Genomic DNA, 25,078 nt, shown 5'->3' with positions numbered 1-25,078 from the left:
ATGAAGTTACCCCCCCTTTCTGACCTGCTTATACAAAAAACTGCAACAATTAAAATTGAGCCAGAAAATGGTGTACCACTGGGTCACAAATCCACCCAGTCAAGAAAAATAGCATGCATTTACTTTACTTCAGCAACAAACTATACATACATTCCAGGGAAGACCCTAACTAGCCATACAAAGCACTGCAACTGCAAGTAAACCACCAACAGGTTACAAAGAGGTCTATTATGGGCATTTAAAATGAAAAGAAACACTTATGTCCTATACTGCATGCTCCCAACTGCTCGCAACTGCTTCACTTATCAATTATCATTATAAAACATTAAAGATTCATAATACAAAACCAATGATAATAATGCATACATCTCACTTTCATAGTGTGATTAATCTGGACACATTCTGCTCTTATCAACTTACAAATTTGATAAGACTAACAGGTTTTACATTAGCATACATTTTCTGAAGGGCCTGAAGTCTTGCCACAAGCAAAACCTATTTTACCAGTCACCAATCAGTAGTATCCACGTCCCTTGCAAAAAATACACCTCAATATATGGAACTTTATTTTCAAGATGATAACCACAGAAGATGGAAATTCAGCCACATAGGAAAATAAAAGAACTAACAATAGTGGGTGCAGGTTCTTTGTCGGCCCTCCACAAATTACCATAAACACAAGAAAAATCATGGTACTCACTATCAATGCTCCTACTACTAATATATATATATATATATATATATATATATATATATATATATATATATATATATATATATATATATATACCAAGCTACTTTACAACCTACTTAGCTCACCAAACAGATCTCAGTCACAAAGGGAGGTATATATTTAATGATAAATAAAAGAGAAAGACTATAATAAATAACGCAACAGAATGACTTCATAGTTCAAAAGCAAAGGAAATAATTTACCACCGCAGTGTTGAATAGTCTCAAATAAATACAATACATGCGTTTGGATATTGTCATTGCCTTAGTTAAAAAAAATTGATTTTCTGTCAAATGACAGGATGCAAGGCAGTCAATAATAATATATACTCAAATTATTCATAAAGTACACCACAAAGCCTCTTATTCTAGCCACTGTCTCAAGAAAAACAGCAATTGAAGATGTAATGTCTACTATTTTCCTCCTAGACTGCTGATATTTCTTGAAATTTTATTCATGACATATGAAAGTAGTGTGGAGGGGGTGGGGGTGTATTGCAATCACTGCAAGTGGAGAAAGAGCCAAATGTTAATCGTGCATTCATCAATGTGATAACGACTTCTGCTTATGTGAATCACAGTGACAGCTGCTGACAGTTTTACCTGAAAAGTGACAATGACTCATCGCTATATTGTAACTGCACTGTGCTAATGACTTGCAAAGTTATGCATGGTGCACTGTGCTAATGACTTGCAAAGTTATGCATGCCCAGACACAGGTGATAATTGTTGACATTCATTACATTACCTTCTGCAGGTGTTATGCAACAGTCACAATCTGTTATAAGTCCATAGTCAAATAGTACAACACTTACATATTGCTATATTGCTATATATTATCTGTTATAAGGCCATAGTCAAAGAGTACAACACTTACATATTGCTGTGCCCTTGGTCCCACCTACATTCCACGCGACTGACAAAGCCAGGAGAAATGCATAAAAATATGCTGTCAGGATTTGTACTAGGTTTCTGTGACCCTACTTTCATATTTTCTAAATATCATAATTATTTGTATTATTTCTAGAGCTTTTCTCCTCAGGTGTCCACTGAAAATGGCCCCTGGCTCAACTGGACTAACCTGGTTAACAAAATGTCAATAAAAGTTTTTTTTTTTTGTTTTTACGTCAGTCCCTGGACAATCACGTGTGTAAGTATCATCACCTACAATAACCTAAAATACCTGGAATACATTCAAATAATGAAAAGTGAGCTGGATATAGTCTTTGTAAAAAATCAGTCCCAAAAAATATTATAGCTATTAAGTATCTCCATTTTTACAGAGCAAGCCTTTTCAAATTTAAAGTTTGCTGTCTCAATATGCAACATACATAACTGAAATTAAATTCACGAAACATCCCCTTCTACATGATTAAACCAATCTTGTTTATACACTTGAAAATAAAGGTAATATCTAATTTGGATCCACTTGAAACCCTGATCTTGCACATACTAACAAATTGGCAAACATATTTCCTTCCCCTTTACCCACCACACAAGGCACCACAACTACATCCTTTCCATCCTCCATTATAACATCTCAAGGAAAAATCTTTTATAGCTCCACAATGACCAGTATCAAAAAAACACATACTTGATCTCATCATCACGAACATGGGATCACAATGTTCAACACCAGAAGTATACCCCTCACTGGTGAGATCAGATCATAAACTAATCTCGCTGGAGGTCCTCATCCTGCCCCCACCTGAAACAAAAAAGACCACAGTGAAAAACTTCTCAAAAGCCGACTTCACACTTCTAAAAACTAGTGTGGTCTCCTTTAAGGCCCCTGAGCCAGTGGTAAACATTACTCAAACCGCTGAATCACTTACAAATGCCTTCTACCAGCACCTACAGGACTGCATGGATCAGGCAATCCCAAACAAAACTAAGACTCTTTGTACCAAAGGCAAGCGTCCAGTCTGGTGGACCCCAGCCATAAACAAGCTCTACAACAAAAGGAGGAAGCTACTACAAGATAGAGCAAAATCCTTGAAAGGCAAGACACCTTTGATCATTATAAGTTAAATGCCAAGAAATGCATAGTCATACCCTTCGGGAAAAACAAGGTTACCCCTAGCTACCATATAGGTGGCAATCCACTGAGCACAGAAGAAGTCATCAGGGATCTGGGGACCCAGGTTGACAGTAGCCTTTCGTTTCACACTCATGTTGCTAAAGTAGTTAGGAAAACCTTCTACATTGCCCACCTGATCATGAAGGGATTCACATCTAGATCAAGGGAGGTCATCGCCCCCCTGTACTCATCACTCATTAGACCTATGATTGAGTACAATGCCCCATTCGGAATGCATCTGACCAGACACCTGCAGCAACTGGAAAGGCCCCAAAAGTTCCTCACCAAAAGGATAAAGGGTCTCAAAAATATGTCTTATGCTGCCCGACTGAAAGCACTCCAGCTCTATTCAGTCTCATACTGCTTGCTCAGAGGTGAACTGTGCCTGACATATAAGGCCATGTCAAACCCTGATTTGATGAATATGCTTCACCTCAAAAAATCTAGATCCCTCAGAACCACAAGGGTGGGAGACTTAAACCTTGACACGGTTATTAATAGAACATGCTGGAGGGACAGATTCATCACCCAGAGACTCCCTATGCTGTGGAACAAAATCCCGGTACATGTGAGGCAGAGCACCTCGCTGGCCTTGTTCAAGAGGAATCTTGACCAATGGATGGCGGATCGCAGATATACCCCAGGGATTACTTCAGTGTCACTGCTTGACAGAGGCACAGCAAAATAATAGGCATAGTTTTATTCAAACTAAAGGGGTGGCGAAAGCCAAATAACTATGGGCTAGGCTTATAAATGCCCTTGGGCAGATAGCCTAGTATGAACCTATGAACCACCTCAGTGAATTCAGTCAAATCCAATTGCAGCAGAAGGAAAACAAAGAGGGTGGGGGGCTGTACTATTTTTGTCTAGAACAAGGTGGCATTGGCAAATCTCCCTATATCACAGTTTCTGTAGGGTGATTAATGCATGTTTATAACCCTGTGGGGGCTTGTACCATCCGTCTGACTCTTGGAGCTCTATCTTACCCAAATTAATAAAATGGGAAAAAAAGCTTCATCAGCAGATAAAATAACATCCTACATTGACCACTGTGTACAGCATTTAGAAATTCCACAAGAAAGTTTTAAGACTGCAACCTAAACACTTAAAATCATGTTTACATGTGAAAGTCTCACCCTAGGTTTGTCTAACAGCATTTTAACACGTCAATATTCAATATACAAGAATTCTACAATATACCAAGTAGCTCTCCGACTACATATTTGCTAATGATTTCCTGCCATGTTTTTATCAGAGACTTGGGTGAGCTCCAAAGCCAACATTAATCTTTTTCTGTCTGGTGTTAGAACACTGTCCCAAGGTTTTCTAAATGTTATCCTCTAAGTTGCATTTTCTGAAAACATCATTATGTCAGTAAATAGTGCCTATTTCTAAGAGATCCCAACTTCTAAGCAGTGCTGTAATGGGTGCACATTTCTGATGTCAAGGCGTATCTTAACCACTGGAAAAGAGTTACAAGTGTTTTGGAACATTTGCATAAAACACAAAATTAACTTTCACTCCAGTACCAGACACTACAGCAACCTCTACACCAATTACAGCCAAATGGAAAAAAAATCCGAGTACTTACAGATAACATGTTCAACCAGCCTAATGGATATATTTATAAACACTGCATCAGAATTCAAATGTTCCTCCAATAATGATGTACAAACAGCTGAAAAAACAAAAAGCACAAACTCTTAGAGAACGTCTCGCGCTATTTTGACATCTCTGATGAAGCTTCCTGATACAGGAAGTGAAAACGCTGTACTTTGTGCTTTCAATAAATTCGAGCATTAAGACAACGAGTGGCTATTCTCTTCCATCTGTTTTGGACTGTTTGTGGTTACCAATAATGATGTATTAACATTTCAAGTCTTTATAAATATAAACTAAAAAATTACAATTCTATATTTATACATAGAATATTCCTTGATGGCATAACCCAGCTTACAGATCACCCCCCAAAGGCTCTGAAGAATGGGACTGAAAGGTTGGGGGGGGTGTTAAATTCCAGGCAATCCTCCCAAATTAAACACCTACATACATCCCTCTCACACCTGCATCGCCTACAATTCCTGCTGCAAGGCCACTGAGGCCCACACTCAATCCAGCACCCAACTGTAGGAAGCTCCTGAACAGTGAAATAGTAGGAGTTAGAGAATTGACAATAAGCACTGCAACCACCAAGCCATAAATGGCAATAATACCCGCCATGACAACAGGAATGATGGATTTCATGATGAGTTCAGGCCTCATAACAGACATAGCAGCAATACCAGTTCCACTCTTTGCTGTGCCATATGCAGCTCCCAAGGCGCTGAAGATGAAGCGCCCATTACACATGTTAATTCAATCATGTTAAACATTGTTTTACATATATCTGAAAAACAAGCATCCCCACTGTATCTGAAACCACACTGAAAGGGGTGTAAAATCCAGCAAACAATTAATCCAATATGATCTCATATTCTCGGTAAAAAAGGCTACGATAAAACAGATTGGAATAAAGTGGCAAAAACTATGACCAATCAGTTTAAATACTACTAGCACAGATCTCCGGCTAATTTTGAAAAAGTAGCAAAACTTTGACAGCAAGATGATTTGTTTAATATGCTACGTACATAAGTTAATTCAATAATTTTAAGCATTGTTTTTACATATATCAGAAAAAAACAGTATCTCCACTGTATCCGAAACCACACTGAAATCTCTGATCGCGTTTACAGCATAAACTTAAAAACACACCTAGAACTTGGCATCTACAGATTAAAGGCTTAGGGTTTGTATTCCCAATGCTTCCAAAAATAAGGCAATTATTTCCCAACTATTCACTACACTGTTTTTAATGTCCACTCAAATCAAATGGCTTCACTGCATCTTTTACCATCACAAAAGATAACTAGTCAGGATACACCACGAGACACCTTCTTCAACGAAAAGTCTTTATTCCAATAAGTAAACAGGTAGAGATAAGCGCTTTCGCTTGCTGCTGGCAAGCTTCTTCAGATCAATATCAATGTGTTTTTTCAGTTGTTTATATACCAAAACGGTGTTTGCTAATCACATCATTAAACAATTCATTATACAATTAAAACCTGTCCCCAATTGAATAATTCATTTCTGAATCAAACAACTAAACATCCTTGTATGCTGTGGTGGTTAGCTGAATAGATCTCTTTCCTTGTCTCTACATAAATTAATAAATCACTATGTTTTATATAAACCTCAGCGTGTTGCTGGTCTTAAAATGTTAAAATCAAACACATCAAAACAATCTATCGCCATATAGCTGAGTATTCACAATACTTCAGAGTTAATAGATTAATACATTTCTGTTGACTGGAAGTCCTAGCCCTTTTCTTACACAAGTACAAAGCAAAACTGTCACCAGAAATATCTCATGTAAATACTGGTTGATTATCAGCATAAGTCCTTGATGTGATTCTAAAACTATTCCAGACACATACAAATCAAATCATTCAAATGAATTCAAAGAAGATGAAAGGAAATGAAATAAATTTAAAATGAATTTTCATGGCCTTAAGGCGTGTAATGCAGTATAGCGTTAAATAGATTAAAGCTCCACTGATGCTTCTGTTGCTGCTGGTAAGAGCAGTATCGCATGGCCTTCATATAACCAAAGATGTATCAACCGATGCGTGAAATATATATATATAACAAATGTATGTAAATAGAGAATGTATATAAATGAATAAATAAAATATATAATATATATATATAATGTACATGTACGTATAATGAATGAAATAAAATGAAATAGGATAAAATAAAATGTTCATAGATTTCAGAATTATCTATCTTATACACAAGTTCATGTGATACATGTATACATATATTGCTGTTATAGTCCTTGCTTCATCATATAATAACGAAAACACTTCATTTGGATTCTATTAAAAATGTTGTTGTGAATTAAATATCAAGCCTCAGATGTGTCAAGACGTATATATATTTTCTAACCTATCTGACGATCGGCGCTGAAATAAGCAGCCCATCTAGTATGAGATATTAAATCTTTGACCTCAGCTATTCACTATAAATACACTGGATGTCAATTCATTTAACGGCACAAGCCTAGCTCGCTGTCATCTAAGAGAAAGTTAGTATCTCTAAGTAAAACATCCTAACTATCTATAATCTCTGGGCCTCGCTTTCATCTGTGTATAAAGTGCAATGTGCTATGTAATAGTGGTCACTGAATATCAGATGGATCTCTTCTTTTTGCATCTTTTACCATGTACAAATACGGAAGTACAAATACCTACATCTATAAATCAGACCACGCCATGTAAAAACTCTAAAGTATAACGAAAGGTGAACCAACAACTCAACAAAAGTTAATGCATTTCTAGCACCTCAAACGCCAGTTTCCCAACAGGTAAACATTACTTCCCTCTAACATAAAGCTATACTGATAAACGTATGCCACACTCACCCACTCATTAGCCTTAGAGTTGAACGTGTAAAGTGCTACCTGTCCGGTAACGTCAACAATACTATTTATATAGTCATAATCATGTTGTTTTAAGGCTGCAAGACTCATACTATGTCCCGCTTTACCTATCGACTCCATTTTGGATGATATTTACATAAAATTTGTTCCAAAGAGAAGACATTACTGTTCACCAAGTTGCGTAGAGAATGCCTATCAACAACCAGCTTCTCAACTCTACAGCAAAGTCCATGGAGTTCGAGGCTTACAATAAAAGGCAACTTATTAAAAAAAAAAATGCAAGTTTAAAAAGGGGGTCGCTGGCGCCCCTGCACCCATGCCTAAATCCATATTACAATAAAAACAGTATCTCCACTGTATCCGAAACCACACTGAAATCTCTGATCGCGTTTACAGCATAAACTTAAAAACACACCTAGAACTTGGCATCTACAGATTAAAGGCTTAGGGTTTGTATTCCCAATGCTTCCAAAAATAAGGCAATTATTTCCCAACTATTCACTACACTGTTTTTAATGTCCACTCAAATCAAATGGCTTCACTGCATCTTTTACCATGTAGAAATAACGGAAGTACAAATACCTACATCTATAAATCAGACCACGCCATGTAAAAAACGAAAGGTGAACCAACAACTCAACAAAAGTTACTGCATTTCTAGCACCTCAAACGCCAGTTTCCCAACAGGTAACCATTACTTCCTTCTAACAAAGCTATACTGATAAACCATGCTTCAATTTTAGGCAACTTACTAAAAAAAAAAAACGCAAGTTTAAAAAGGGGCTCGCTGGCGCCCCTGCACCCATGCCGAAATCCGTATTACAATAAAAACAAGTAGAGGAAAAACTGTACAGGAAAAAACAAGTACTGTACCTCAAAAATTATTTTAGGAACGGCAGAAAGAAGGTATTTGCTGAGCTGACCGGGAACTCGAAACTCCAGTGGCTGAACGGGAACTCCTCGTAGTGCCTATATGGCAGTCCGTGAATAGAGGATCCAATAGCAGGTAAAATCTCCAGTTCTTCACAAAAAGAAAGAAGGAAATACCTGCTGCTGGACCCACTATTTATTAGGGGCGAACAAAAGAAGCTTGAGTATGGGGTGGAGGTGTTATGCAAGTGGTGGCTCGGAATGCAAGAATCCGATTGGCTGCCACCACTTGCTTAGCAAGAACGCTTTAAAATGATTTTTCTGCAAAAACTTCAATGTGACCTTAATGTTAAAACACACTGAATCGTAACTAGATATGATAAATTACATATTTAGTTACGATTTCAGAGTGTTTTACATTAAGTTGCACTAAAAATTAGCAGTACACTTTCTCTCGCTTGTAGAAGCACTCGGGGGGAATGGCTTGTAAACTGTATCTTCTCATGGCGCGCTCGGCCTTAAAGGCACAGGCGCCATGAGAAGGCACTCGGGGTGAATGAGTTAAGAATGGAAAGGCTATTGGTCCAGATGACATACTTGTGGAAGCATGGAGGTGTTTAGGACAAATGGCAGTGGTCTTTTTAACTGGATTGTTTACTGTAATCTTGGAAAGTGAGGGGATGCATGAGGAGTGGTTAAAATGTGTTTGGGTACTGATTATGAGAATAAGGGTGGTGTGCAGAGCTGTAGTAACTACAGAGAGATAACAATGATCAGTCACAGCATGAGGTAATGGTAAAGGGTGGTAGAAGCTAGGTTAAGAAGGGAGTTGAGGATTACTGATCAGCAGCATGGTTTCATGCCAGGAAAGAGCAGTATATATGTGATGTTTGCATTGAGAGTGTTGATGGGGACATACAGAGAAGGTTGGAAGTAGCTGTGTTGTGACTTTGTGGACTTAGAGATGGCATATGACAGGATGCCTAGAGAGGAGCTGTGGTATTGTATAAGGTGGTCAGGAGTGGCGGTGGACTCCGTAAGAATGCTACAGGATATGTACAAGGCTAGTGTGACAGCAGTGAGTTCTGCATTGGGAGTGACAGGTGCATTTAAGGTGGAGGTGGGAGTACAGCAGGGATCAGCTATGAGCCCTTTCTTATTTGCAGTGGCGATGGACAGGTTGACAGACATGATCAGACAGGAGTCCCCGTAGACTGTGCTGTTTGCAGATGACATTGTGGTCTGTAGTGAGAGTAGGGAACAGGTTGAGAAGACCCTGGGGAGATGGAGGTATGGTCTAGAGAGGGGAGGAATGATGGTCAGCAGGACTAAGATGGAATATATGTGTGTGAATGGGAGGGAGGATAGAGGAATGTTGAGGATGCAGGGAGTACAGTTTTTAAAGGTGGATAGGTGTAAATACTTGGGAACAGCAGTTCAGAGTAATGGCAAGTGTGGGTGAGAGATGAAGGCGACAGTACTGGCAGGATGTGGGTGGTGGAGAAGAGTGTTACGTGTGATTTGTGACAGACGAGTACCATTAAGAGTGACAGGGAAGATCTACAAGAGAGTAGTGAGACCAGCTATGTTATATGGGTTGGAGACATTGGCATTGAAAAAAGAGGTACAAGTCAGAGCTGGACGTAGCAGAGTTAATGATGTTAAGATTTGCACTGGGTGTGACGAGGGTGGGCAGGATTAGTAATATGTATGTTAGGGGGTCAGGCCAGGTTGGTCAGCTTGGGGACAAAGCCAGAGAGTGGCAGGATTATGTTGGTTTGAACATGTGATGAGGAGATATGCTGAGTATATTTGTGAAAAGATGAGACTGCCAGTAGGAGGAAAAGAGGAAGGTCTGAGATGAGGTGTATGTCTGTGGTGATAGCAGGCATGCAGGTGGTTGGTGTGACAGAGCGAGATGCAGAGGACTGAAATACATGGAGACAGATGATCTGCTGTGGCGACCACTAACAGTTACAGCCAAAAGAAAGAGAAGGTGATGTAATGTCAGTGTTCACAGGTTTACAATTATTTGCTAGATATGACACAACTCTTGATGACATAACTACAAATATGAGGCACATATATGGTCATGTGCATAACACTGGACAGTTGAATGGTATGAGCTCAGTATATCACATAAAGTTCAACACACACACACACACAGCTGTGACAGTATTTCAGTATGCAAATACCCTGTACAGGTCCATCAGATGTCTGGGAGAAACATGTATATCATATTTGTATTGACAATTAACATATGGATATCTGCTACATCCCAGTAGCTGGCCTAGCATTGTTACAGTTAGTATTGTGCAACACACACTCCATATGTGAGCCATTCTTTCCTGGGGTGACTCAGGGCCTTGAGCTGTGTTCTATGTCACTCCAGACACAGATGCTATGGCCATATGTTCTGCTCAGCAATATATCTGTACAGCATGTGTTGTTGAGACATAATATTGTTTGAACTTCCTATTTTCCACGTTTACATACCCCCTACTACATTCCATTACATGCTTAACTGTTTGACATAGCTGTGTTTTTTTCAGTTTAGTTGGTATAACCCATCAGTCTCAGTGTGTATCTGTGTGTGTGTGTGTGTGTGTGTGTGTGTGTGTGTGTGTGTGTGTGTGTGTGTGTGTGTGTGTGTGTGTGTGTGTGTGTGTGTGTCTGTCTCTCTCTCTCTCTCTCTCTCTCTGAGACAGATGTAGGATATACATCTGTTTTGTATGGCAGCAATATGCTTTAATAGGTAATGTCCATGAGCAGCTGATGGCCTGTGCACCATTTGGAGTCCCCCACTTGCTAATTTCATGTGGAACAGCTGTGGTATAATTCCCATACACAATAGCATGGAAACACACTCCTATAACTGAGTACTTCATATGGGCGTTGCCCCTTTTACTTGCCTGGGAAGAGTACTTCATGGAGGTGTGTGATGAACAGTCTCACAGAGTGTAGTTGGGAATACCTCTTACAACAAACACTGTGGAGACAGGCCAACAAACTGGAGGAGAATGTTAAAAAAGCAGGTACTGGCTACCACGCTGAACAGCTTAAAAACTTTTATTTAAAACACAATTAAAAATACAGGAATGAGCACTTTCGGGACTAAGCCCTTCTTCATATACAAAACTCAGATGAAACTGCAGTTTTTATGTAGCTCTTCAGTTAACATTCAGTACCACACCCTCCTTTTCTTTAATGCAGGTCTTAAAGGTATAACCCCATTTAAAACTGGGGTTTTGTATGCTGCTAGCACAATGATCGATTTAGTTTCATTTAACTCTGTCTCATTAATCAAATCACCTCTCCTTTTGTTTTTATTTACACATTGTATAACCATAAACTTCAACTTATGATTTTTATACTTAGAAATGTGCTGGAAAAGTCCATTGTGTTTTAATCTTACAGAGGACAAATGGTTCAAAATTCTGTTTTTCAGTATGCAGTTAGTTTTTCCTACATAGAATGAGCTGCAGTCCTGACAGACAGCCAGGTAAACAACATTCTTTGTTCTACAATCTGCATACAAATCTAAATAATATTGTTTTCCTGATACAGGGTGTACATAGGATTCTGCCTCCACAATGTACTCACATGCTTTGCAATTTCTGCAATTTTGTGTACTTGCACGTTTTGTAAAATTGTTCCTACTTTTCTCTGTCTTCCCTTCATGACAGTAAATCCTTCAGATTTTTATTTCTTCTAAAGCCAAAAACTGTTTTTCTCCCACTACCTTGGCTATTTTTTCATCTGTCAGCAAAACATTCCAAATCTGTTTTATTATATCACATATACCCCCTGTGTTATTACTATATGTTAACATTAGCCTAACATTATCCATCTGTGAGGCTCTAGACTGAACAGGTGTTCCATCCTGTTGTCTATGGGAGAACCAAGGCCTAGACCTATTACTTCTGTATTGTTTACTCTTAATAATAGCATCTTTAACTCTATTTTCATTGTATCTCCTTCGACAGAGGTTACTCTCTAAGTTGTCTTTTCTTGTTCAAAATGTGTATCCTGCGTACATATACGTAAAATTCTATCAACCTGCCCTCTTATTATACCATTGAACATATACCTTGAATGCATGCTGTCATAAGATAGCATGCTATTCTTCCAACAGTTTTTTCTGAATAAGGTCGTGTCCAAAACTCCATTTTCATCCCTCAGCAATTCTACATCCAAAAAGTCCAAAGCACTACTGGAATACTGCATGGTGAATCTACTGGGAGAACAAAGTTATATATGGAGGACAACATCCATGGAAGGACAAGTTAATTTTCTATGTGTGTTTTGTGGATGACATTTTTTGTTATGGGGGGGTGTGGATTTACAAAATTTGTTGAATATTTGGAATCCACAACCACTTTCCTTTGATTCATAATGACAGTTTGGAATCTTATATTTGGAGTGTTACTCATACATTTTTTGGCCTTGGAAATATAGTAGCATACTCTGAGGATTGCCATCAGTAAATGGTAACATCATGTGTGTTTCTGACTTCATATTCCTCAGAACAGATATGTTACAACAACCCTGTTACACCAGCAACTTTCTCACTTTATGAAAGCAGTATGTCAATAATGCCCCTGTGTTTGGGCCTCTGCCCCCAAGTAAGTTAGGCTTTGTCCGGATGACATGCTGTAAGAGGTGGATAGATATAGTATATCATTATATAGTGACTTCATTCCAGATATCATCACAGTGATGTATCAGACTGACAGACATGTTACGTGTATAATGCCTTATATATAAGGACAAAGTCTGGATGTTCTGTGGGACTCTATACAGTTGAAAGGACTGTGTATTTCTGGCAATTGTTGACAGACTGACAGGATTCTGTAGCAGTTTATTATGAATGTGTTATTTGGCCTGTGTAGGGAGGGGGGGTAGATGTAAGTGTTGAGGGTCCTTTTCTATCTGACTTTGCATGCTGCTCCAGCTTCTGGTGCTCTATTAGCTGTATATTTTTGTAGGGGCAGACTGAGACATGTCCCATACCACAGTCAGGCATCAGACTACACTGTGACTTGGGCCAGTATATATACACATATATATATAGGGGTAATGTGTGAATGGCAAACATGCTGATAATTTTGTTCACACAGTCCGTATACTCTACTGTTCCTGTGGCTTACCAGTATGTCATTTTGTGGTGAGATTGGTTCTGGGTATGTGCTTTCACGCTGGTGTCTGTTGGTCAGTGCTGTTACTTTTCTGTAGTGCCTGATATATTTGCAATTACATGTGTGTTCCCCCGTAGCAAAATTGAGTTAGTGTTGTGTCAGACTGCCTGTAATTTACACAGTACTTGGTGACATGCCTAGCAGCTCAGTGTAGTTTCCCTACTGTGATTTATGTCCCAATATTTATCAGAGGTACTGTTGCCTGGCACCCATACGTGTTGTGTATGTCTGACACATCAGTGGGATGATGTGAAGATATATGTCAGTAACTAGTGGGGAGTAATTTGGTTTTGGACTTGGGCTATTAAAGTCAATATATGGTACAACAAACAGGAGGGTGTTACTGCATCAACTGTGTCACCTTATCTACTCCAGTATTTGGGATATGTTCCCAGTTTCATGGCTCTGCACCCCCCCCCCTTATCAGGCTTGGTTCAGATTTGTTGCACTAAGGGGTTCTGAGCATACCTCTCGACTGGCCAGATTGTTTCAGACTGTACAGGATTTGTGCTCATATGTATGTTCTGTTCCACAGAACCATTATTTTCATTTCTGTGGTAAATCAGTGTTATGATGTGAGGATTTCTGTCTGTAAATGATGACATACATGTCAGTTTCAGAACTTACAACCTTCTGGACATGTATGCTGACACAAACACTGTTACTGTAGCAACATTCTACATTTATAACTGCAATACATACATTATGTCCCTGTTCTTGGACCACTGTCCCCCCATTTTGACAGCTTTTGTCCAGAATTATTGCACTAAGAGATGTAGAGGTATGGTGCTGGGTATGACTCTTCTACATGTTATGAGCATGCATATATATATATATATATATATATATATATATATATATATATATATATTATTTTTTAGATATATCTAGACTGATATATATATATATATATATATATATATATATATATATATATATATTTCTTTATTTGATAGCTATACATATGTTTATATAACAATATATATGTATATATTCTATACATATTTGTTTTATATATATATATATATATATATATATATATATAGAGAGAGAGAGAGAGAGCTCCATATAGCTGATGTATATACTTTTTAATATTTATCTATCACCATATACATCTATATGTGTATATTTAAATATACTAAACATGACTGATTCCACAGTGTTTGTTCTCTACTATTCTATACCTGTACTGAATGATATATTTGAAAATGCTGCAGTCATTATTACATCCCAGATGGTGTAGTTGTATGTTGTTCTGACTATGGTGTATGGGGTCCTGGATTCAAGACTTTGTAGGGCTGATTATTTTGTTGCTGGGCAGAAAAGTGGTTGATGGAGACAGGGTGACTGAGGCAGTTTTAAGCAGTTGTAAGAGGGTTTGTGCATGTTTGCGATGGTAACCAATTCCAACACACAGTTAAATGAGAAACTGCTTAATCTGTGCAGGCATCACTTAGCATTGCACAAACTCGCTTACTGCTGCTTATTGCCGCTTACTCCTGCTTACCCTCACACTAATTTTTTTAAAAGAAAAGAAAAAGAGGGTGATAGGAAAGTGGTGAAAAAGGGGCTTGCAGAGGGAAAAAAACAATACGAAAGATAGCTAGGGATGTGCAGGACGGGTGTACGGAAGGTCCATAGCTGTCCATTTCTGATACAGCAACAACTATGCATTTGTACAGAATTTGGAGGTGAATTTGAACACTCAAACCCCTGAGAGAGTGGTGAGGACAACAGTAATGTGTTGTTAAGCCAATTAGACCAGATTACATGTGTCCAGTGGACACATATGTGAAATGGACAGCTATGTATGGGGCGACATTTTTTTGTGGGAACAGATTGCCCTTTTTTTTTTTTTAATAAGGTGAGAGCAGAATGTTAGGGAAGGATAGTAGGTATATTTGCGGAAGTAAGTTGAGTAGGAAGACAAGACAGCAGACAGTGGTGGTATATGACACATGTGGGGGGTAAACACCTTTGATGGGGAGGGGGGTTGGGAATCAGATGCCCACAAGCCCCCAAATGGATACTGTGAGACTGAGGTCCCACCCATTGTCTATCACCACTGTACCTTCACGGCCCCAAAGGTGGCTGTCCTGGGGGCTGAGCAGGAGGGGCAGGCTGACCTTCAAGATGTGCCACATGGCCCTCAAGCTGGCGTAGCTTATCTCTGAACTCTTTTTGAAGCTCACTACGCACCAATCCCCAGACCTAACTATGGGTGATGGTGTCCTGTCCTCGCCTGCTCCCAGGGGGGGGTGGGCCCTATCCCCCGAGGTTGTTCCACCCAAAGGTGGTGCAGGAGGACCGGCGGATGAGGAGGTCCCGGGTTGGATCTCAGATGTATTGGGGCCCAGTGCCACAGCCATTTGAGGTGGGACAGGCATATCCCCTGGGATCAGCCTTCCCAGACATGCTATGGTGTTGAGGTTTTACAACATATGTTGGTTAGTCATGAACAACACATTCCAGAATTAGTTATAACAGCATGCATGGATGTTCCTATTAACCCAAAACAACAGATTTGAAACAGTTGCATAGCAAACAGAACACATGCATATATGGAACCACAGTGGACATTATAACGGCATGCAGGTTACATTGATAGCAACAGGCCACCAATCATAGTATTTGAACAGGGAACATTAATAATCAAATGTTTAAATATTTGTAAAACAATAGGACACATGTCCCAACAGTAGGTTTGGTGAAAACATACCCATTGATTTATGTGTTTAGATTACTGGTGCAGATAGGGTGGGAGAGAGAGAGATATGCCAATTAACAACTGTATGGACTTCAATTGCTCATAGCTTTAATGATTATTGCTCTAATCATTACTCTGCAGGTATTACCTCACTTTACCTTGACCTATGGCCTTGGGTTGGGCAGTGCTATGTTTGTACACAGTGTATAATTATAGCCTTCTTACAGCTCATTTATACCTTTTCTTACCTGGCAGACCTGTGGAGGATATTACTGTTAACACTATCTGACTGTTTCTACCCATATTTACATAGTCAAGGTTACATATGTGTGCTTATACTGTGTGTGTGTGTGTGTGTGTGTGTGTGTGTGTGTGTGTGTGTGTGTGTGTGTGTGTGTGTGTGTGTGTGTGTGTGTGTGTGTGTGCTACTGCCATACTCCACCTTGATTTCTATCGGTCACCCTGGGTGTTGGCGGCAGTGACCACTAGTGTGACAGTGTGACACTTGAGGGACATTTCTTGGGAGAGACTACTTGGTGTATGTACTTATCTTGCTGTCATTTGCAGCCTTGGGGTTGGATAGTGGGTGTTGTGCACAGTGTATAATTACAGCCTTCTTACAGCTCATTTATACCTTTTCTTACCTGGCAGACCTGTGGAAGAAATTTCTGTTAACAATACCTGACTGTTTCTAAAATGCAATATTCTTGGGTGAGATTATGCATACAACTTAATACCAGTGCTTCTTTGTTCAAAAATGTACAACAAGGTTGTGTTTCATCACAATGAGTTATTGGGAAACTGTTGTTTGTTTTTTGACTGTTTTCTGCATAATACTCTCTTGTTTGGACAATCTGCTTTGTAATTCTGACATTCATGCATGGTAAATAGTTCTTATACTGTGTATTCATACCTTCACATATTACAGTATGGAAAACAATGGTTAACACAACATTACTATTCAGGGATCAGATCTTGGTGCATGGAACATTTCTTATAGTTAATCTGTTTTACAACTCCACAATCTTTGTCAGATGAGCCTCAATTAATTAATGCTCCCAGAGCCATAGTTTCTGTGCAGAACCTGTACACATTCAGATTCATACCACCACATAGCAAAGTAAGCACAACAGTCTGGGGTTTTGAGTTTTATTGACAGGTACTGACACTTTTATTGATATACATCCTGTACATCAGTATTACACTGCTAATGTCTCATTTATTCAGTACAAACAATACACATTTCTAACTACTGGCAGCCTTTCTATTTATTTGCCCTGACTACTGCAAGCTAGATTTGTACTCACCAGTCTTGCGATGCAGCCTTAGCAGCCTGCTGACATGGACATCCACATTTGTAGCCCTTTCATCTGCAGATGTACAGGAGATAGAGAAACATTTATGCATACCTATCCATCTCATGCTTAGGCTGGACTTTGTTACACAAAAATTGATACTGATACTTACACACTTCTGGGACATTCTGTGCCCAAGCGTCTTGGATCCACTGGTCCAAGAGGTCCCTCTTCCTACCCTTCAGGTCAGCATAATTGTGCCAGACCTGCTCACCAGTCTGAGGGGATACCATTAGCTCTGGTGAGGTCACGTGCAAGATGGTCCCAGGCTTCTGTTTTGTATTGGGAGCCCTGGTACTGGTCCTGCAGCAGTCTCCCTTCATGGTGTTTTACAAGGAGTCCAACCATGACCCTGGACTCCTGAATGCCCCAATGCTGCACCGGAAAGCACACATCTTCACCAACGCCAGCCATAGCGCCTGCAGTGATCAGCTACAACTGGTTATGGTTGTATTCCCTCCTGCAGGGTTTAAATAGGGCTGGATTCCCACCCTTTGCCGTGATTGGCTGATTTTGAATATGCTGAGCTAAGCTAAGTGATGGGCAAACCTGCTTAGCACAGATAAGCATTGCTTAAAGGGGTAGATGCTAAGCACTGCTTACCAGTGCGCAAATTGCTTAGTTACACTAATTATTGCTAAGCATACAAATTTAAGCAATGCTTACTCTGGCTAAGCATAGCTGTGCACACTTTAGTGTTGTTCAGCTTTCATTTTATGGACTATCAGGATTGTGGGGTTGATTCCTTCTTAATGACATTTTTTGATATGTATGTTTCCTTCCATAACATCCCCTATGTGCTTTCATTACATTATATTCTTTTTTGGCTATACTGTATCGGGCAGTTGTGTTTATATTGGGGTTTCACATCTGTACTACACTGACACTTCACATTTGGACCTGCTACACTACCCTGGTTAACAAATATATATTATTCACTACCTATTTATAAAAAAAAGACACTTTTAGTGCTGTTTTCACATATAAAAATGAAAGGACTGCATTGGGGCTCAAACCATGAATGACTGCATAATAAGCAAAAGCTCTAACCACTACACTATTTCACTTTGACTGTTTTGGCTGTATATTTCTATTTAGCTCCTTTGGATGTTTAAGCTATGCTATACACAGCTGCGCGACGCGCACCCCTGTTCAGCTATGCTTAAACTTTAGTGGGGACGGGAAAAAAATGTGTTTTATTTTTATTAGTTTAGGGATGTGCACAGAGCTAACAGTCATACCTCTCCACCTCTTACAGCATACAATGTGGATGAAGCCTAACATGATGGGAGGGCAAAGAGGACAGATTTTAAATATTGCTCTTACAAACTTGGGAAGTTGATGACTAATAGGTTTTGCATTAGCATGACTTACTTGAAGGATGTGGGGTCTTACACTCAAATGTTTGTCATATGTAATGATGTCAAGCCTCAGCTCTTTGCCAGGACACAAATCTGGACATTCTGCAGATATCTGTTCAGTTGGGGGGTATGTTGACATTGTCCGCGGACACTGATTTCCTTTTGAAAGTGCCGTATGTCACTTCCTGATTGCAGGTGGCATGCTTACTGTGCAAGCAATGTTCAGACATTCCCCCTGAACTCGTTCATAGGTCTTTCCTGTGCAGGTTATACAGCAGCGAGCCTTCATGAATATACAAGGTGCTCTGCTGTGCTGCACAGTCTGCTCTGTGCAGGAATAGCACTATTCCTGCATGGAGTTTAATGAATCCTGAGGAATGTTTCCACTTGAAATGGGTCCACTAAAAATTCAGAGACTCTCTTGCTCCACTTGGAATAAATCTTGAATGTATAACAAGAGCATCATCATAATGGAGTGAAAATGAACTTAAACACACACTGTGTTGATATCTGAAAAGAGATAGACTAAGTAATATGAAACATAATAAAATAATGTTTTTTTGTGCTAGTCAGGATGTGTTGTTGTTTTCTTTTTTTTCTGTCCCATTTCACCTCAGTTAGTGGAATCAATGGCATATGCAAATCCCTCCTACTTCACATACATTCAGGAAGTTATTAATATCCCTCTCTCCCTGTGCTAGTGCATCTCTATACAGCCCATAAATGCTGTCTACCAGAAGCACAGAGACATTCCCAGGTCCATTCTGACAATAATGTTATTCGCTACTTGCAGCTATACTAGCACAAAAAGGTAGTGCTGCAGTAACACAACAGCTTACCATTTACCTGGAGAAGCACACAATCAAAGCTGGTAAAATTGAAATAATAATAAGAGTTTATTTATTTATTTATTTATTTATTGACATTTGTTGACCAGGAAAGTCCACTGGGCCAATGACCCATTTTCAGTGGAGGTCCGGGGAGAAAAGCTCCATACAATCACATACATTTTTACATAACATCAGCTTAACTTTGAAAGTCAAGAAAGTTTTTACACAATACAAATTGAAGTAGATATACAAGACAAATACATATTTAGAGGTATACAACACAACATAAATAAACCCAGTATGTTACATTTTTAGTAATTCTGTTTATATATTCTCATAAGTAAGAATACTGTTTAATCAATTCTGTTTATTCAGTCACAGAAATAAAGAAATCAAGAGAGACTGGATATGAAGACAGATTGTGTAAATTGGAACTATATTAAGTTAGTAAAAGTATTTGTAGTGTATGGTGGCCAAAACATTTAAGGTGGATTAATTATATGACAAGAACAGACAAGGTTATTGAGATAGTGTTCTTTTAGTGCAAATTTAAATGTTTTTAAAAAGTTTAGTTGAGTAAGAGAGAGAGAGTGCATTCCAAAGTTTGGCAATGGCATGGGAATAGAGACATTGTCCAGCTCTTTTGTTGGGTTTAGTTATGGTTAAGAGTTGTTTGTTAGAGGACCTAAGATGCTGAGCAGGGATGTGTGTTTGTATTATAGCTTGAAGGGATGGACAGAAGTTTGGATTATTTAGTAGTTTGTGGGTGAGAGCAAGTTGTGAGTAATGTAGGTAATGAGGGAACTCAAACCAGTTTATAGATTTAATGGCCAGGCAATGATGTGTGCGAGTTGGTATGTTGGAGACAAACTTGGCAATTTTATAATCGCACAACTGCAGTTTGTTCAGGAGAAATGTGTGTAGGTTAGTGAAAATTGGGCAACCATAGAGGAGGGAGGGTAGAAGGAGACTATTAGCTAGTTTTAGCTTGGTAGACTTGTCCAATATAGAGTTTGCCAAGCTTAAAATGGGTCTTTTTGATTGAGTTGAGTTTATAATTCTCAAAGGATAGTTTGTCATCAATTGTGATGCCAAGTAGTTTGGCTGTTTTTACAATTTCAATTTCCGTATTGTTTTGAGAGAATATTTTAAAGTCTAGAGTTAGAGGTTTGGGGCAGCCACGGTGGTGCAGTGGTTAGCATTGCCGCCTCACAGCAAGAGGTTCTCTGGTTCGATCCTCGGCTGGGGTGCCTTCTGTGCGGAGTCTGCATGTCCTCCCTGTGGTCGCGTGGGTTTCCTCCGGGTGCTCTGGTTTCCTCCCACATCCCAAAGACATGCTGCAGGTGGATTGGACACTCTAAATTAGCCCTAGGTGTGCATGTGAGTGTGCATTCTGTGGAAGGTTGGGCGCCGAGCTGGCAACTCGACACCGTAAAACTCCACTGCCATTCAATGTGCGGACAAGGTGATCCGCTGTGGCGACCCCTTACCGGGAAAAAGCCGAAAGAAGAAGAAGAAGAGTTAGAGGTTTGGTTGTGAAGAGTAAAAGTTTTGATTTTTGGGGGTTCAGTAGCAGTTGAGCTTCGTTAAGCCAAGATTCGATGGACGTAAATGCATTTTGTGTTAACTTTAGGAGATCTGAGATGTTGTTAGAGGATGTAATTATTGTCGAATCATCCGTGTATTGAATGAGGGTACTTTGCAGGGATGCTTTATGGAGATTATTAATAAATATGTTAAAAAGCAAGGGCCCAAGAACAGACCCTTGTGGAATGCCTGTGTTGTTGAGTAGGTAATCAGATTGCTTACTTTGCCATCTAACAGATTGTTTTCTGTTGTGTGGATAGTTATGGAACCAGGATAGCATGTGTGGGGAGCAATTTGCAGTCTCAAGTTGTAAAAGTAGTTTTGAGTGGAACACTGTATCAAAAGCTTTTGATAGGTCTAGTAGGATCACTGATGTTAGTAGGCCTGCATGAAGAGCTTTGTTTACAGTGTTGGTAAATTACAGTAAGCCTGTTGTTGTGCTGTGTGCTTATCAAATTTTCAGCCTTTAATGACTGCAGCAGGTAAACCCAGTAGCTGATCCAAATGCCAGGTTATTTGTAAAATATATAAATATTCTCAAGAACACTGGCATTATTTGGTCAAAAGTTTGTTTCTAATATAAACCAGCTCCTTACTTCAGTCAGAAACTGTTTACTAACAGATGCCCTATTGCCATCCTCCATAAGTTTTCTGTTGGTCCCGTTCATGACACATTAGCCATGTAGACTGAGAGACATGATGATTGTATAAAATGACTGTCTTGAACACTAATGCTGGATTACATTTCCCACAAAGCCATGATGCCAGTATAGGGCAGTGAAGTAGGCTTACTCTGATGCTATACATCATATGATGAGCTGTCCATGCATTCTTTCACTGTTGGACTATTACTGTTGTCCAAGAAATAATTATTTCTTGGGCAGAAAAAAATCTGTCCTAATAGTTTGTATGATGTTTGTTCAGGTTGTTGGGTGTACAGGAAGTAAACGGTAAACTGAGAGACTTGTGCAAAAAGCCACTGACATGTATATAAGTTAATAGCTTCACCCCTGTACAAATAGTAGCAATACTGAAAAAAAACCCTGTTTTAATGCATAACCCTGATGGTCTAGGGAATGAAGCCCATTTTAATTGAAGATCTAGGGAGAAAAGCTCCACAATTAGATCATATATACACAAAGTACAGGAAAATCCCCAAATCATAGAATAACTCCAACCTTAAGGGCTTTATTAAATATAGTGTGACACTGCTAACTGTTTTAGAAATAATGCTTCAACTACTGTAACACTGCATGTTTAAGTTTAAACTTTGTGACAACAGCACAGAAAGTCAATTTTACAGCTTCAACAAAAAAGTCATATCTCACTGCCAAGACCATCAAGCCAAACTGGAGAAAAGTTAAGCCTTGTTAAGTGGAGGTTAATGCAGTCAGTGAAATCTTTAATAATGGGTTTATATGACTTATGCAATACAGTTGTTAACATGGAAATTTGATAATCAAGTGAAATAAAAGTAAAGTGTTTTCTTAAAAGCATAGACTTCACAAATTAATTGAATTATTAGAGTAAGTGGATAATGAGCAGTTGAAGCAGACTGTCATATTACTGTGATATAGTGGTTTCACTTGAAACCATCTTATTCACTGGTATTCCAAATAATGCATAAGAGCAATGCAAACATATTCATGAAGGGAACATCAACTGTAAACCATCCTGTCGGAGTGTCATATGTATGTGCTAGATAGTTTAAAATTTCAAATTTGTTAAACATTCTACATATCTGGTGCAGATAGTTATTTAAGTGTTGTTGTAACTTTAAACTTGTAAATATGCATATAGCAAACATAGGCGTGTTGTGATACTCTTCAGTTTAGACTTATGTCCTAATGTTCCCTTCATGAATATGTTTGCATTGCGTTGTTATGCATTATTTGGAATACCAGTGAATAACTCTAGTTTTGCAAAACATTTGCACTATTGGCATGTTTCGTTGGCAATGCTAACATGATGCCACACAGGATATTTACGTGTGTCACCGATTATTGTTTATTTACTGCATGGGACCATCACAGGGTGTTGTGCGTGTTCGTGTTTCATATTTCGATGTTGTGCATCTCGATGGTTTAAGTTTTTGGTGGTTTCAGTTTACGATGTTATGGTCTCGATGACGTGAGACTCGACGTAGTGTTAATTCGATGGTTTCAAGTGAAACCGATATAGTATACTTTCACAAAAGTTTGGATGTGGTTACTTTGAATTTTTTAATCAGGTTAATGGTAGGGGCCAGAGGAGGAAAAGGAAGTGAGGGCATTATATGGATATTTAGTCCTATGGGTAGTGGTTAATGACTTTTTTCGGTGAGGATAAGATGGACCTGGAGTCAGAGATGGTAGCTTTCAGGGCTGCTGTTTTTAATGACAACTGAGGCAGTGGTATAGGGTGCTATGGCAAGATCAAAGAAGATGGTTGTAGGGTAGAATTTAACAATATAAATGGATTTACTGATTAATACATGGTTTTGCTGGTGGATGTGTGACAGGGAATGATGAGTTTATGAAGGTGTTTAGGAAGATTGGTGATGGGATGGAATTAGAGTATTATCTCAAAGTTTCAGCAATCATCTTTGTGTGGCAAAGGTGGGAGTGCTGTTGATGGTCATACGAAGCTAGGCTGTGGGATGGTATATATGCCTGGTGAAAGCAGTTAAGTCCCCAGGGGAATGATGGACATCTTTGCCCGCTGTGGGAGTTCTGCAACTGGGCATGTACAACAAGGTATTGGGGTTGATGGTTGGCATAGTGAAACTGGCCAAGTCTTGTGGGGTAGCAGTAGTCTGCAGCTGGGGATGGAGGACAGTACTTCAGCCATACATGTAGAGCAGGGCTTTGAGAGGGTCTTATTCCTCTGCACAGTGGTAGTGATCTGCAGCCAGAGAGGGAATGTTGGAAATGGGCATGAGGAGTAGCAGTGTGTCTGACAGGTGAAATCCCATAATATGACAGGGGGACTAATGATGATCTACATCCAGGGTAGGAATGCTACAGATGTCTGTGGATAGAAGGGCTGTGGGGTGGGTGGTCTACATAGTGAAACTGGTTAAGTCTTCTGGAATGTGAATGCAGTCTATGGCTGGGGTGGAAAACTTGCAGCTAGCATGACCAGCAGGTTGTTGGGAGATCTACCTGTAGGATATGTCTAAGTTCTCAGTAAGGTGGCAGTGTTCTACCACCATGGTGGGAGTGCTGTGATGGGCATAGAGATCAGGGGTATTAGACTATCTACATAGTGAGAGTGCATAAGTCCCCAGGGGAGCAGCAGCTGCCTGTGGCCAGGTTGGGAGTGCCACATTCAAGTATGGGCAGCAGTGCTGTGGGGAGGGTAATCTGCATGGCTGATGTGCTTAAGTTCCTTGGGGGAACAGCAATTACAACAGAATACACAAACCATAATTATAAATTATTTTAGCTTTGTTAGAAAAGTAAGAAACAATAGTGTATATTGCTCTGAAATTAGTCATAATGATGCCTTCTATTCTCATCTACTAGATATTATCAATATTTTGCAAACAAATTACTTCACCATTGAGACTTCTATCCAAAGCCTTGAAATACCTGGTTCCCTTACTCCCTTGATTATCTCAAAAGATCATTTACTGAAATTGCTAAACAAGACCAAAAATACTTCCTGCATGAGATGTGATTATCTGCTGGTTGCTTAATTGTATTAAACATGCCCTTACAAACCTACTCTTTAAACTGTTTAACTAATGTTTAGCTACTAGTCTCATCCCTACTGAGGTGTGCACTGCAGTAGTGATGCCCCTCCATAAGAGTGGCCATGTAAATGGCCCAGGTAATTGTATTAGTTTTACAAGCTTGTAAAACTTATATAATTACCTGGTCTAGTTTCAAGTGGTG

Source organism: Protopterus annectens, chromosome 2.part2 (assembly GCF_019279795.1).
Source record: "Protopterus annectens isolate FY-2018-M chromosome 2.part2, PAN1.0, whole genome shotgun sequence".
NCBI lineage: Eukaryota > Metazoa > Chordata > Ceratodontiformes > Protopteridae > Protopterus > Protopterus annectens.
Note: the sequence above shows the minus strand (reverse complement) of the source record.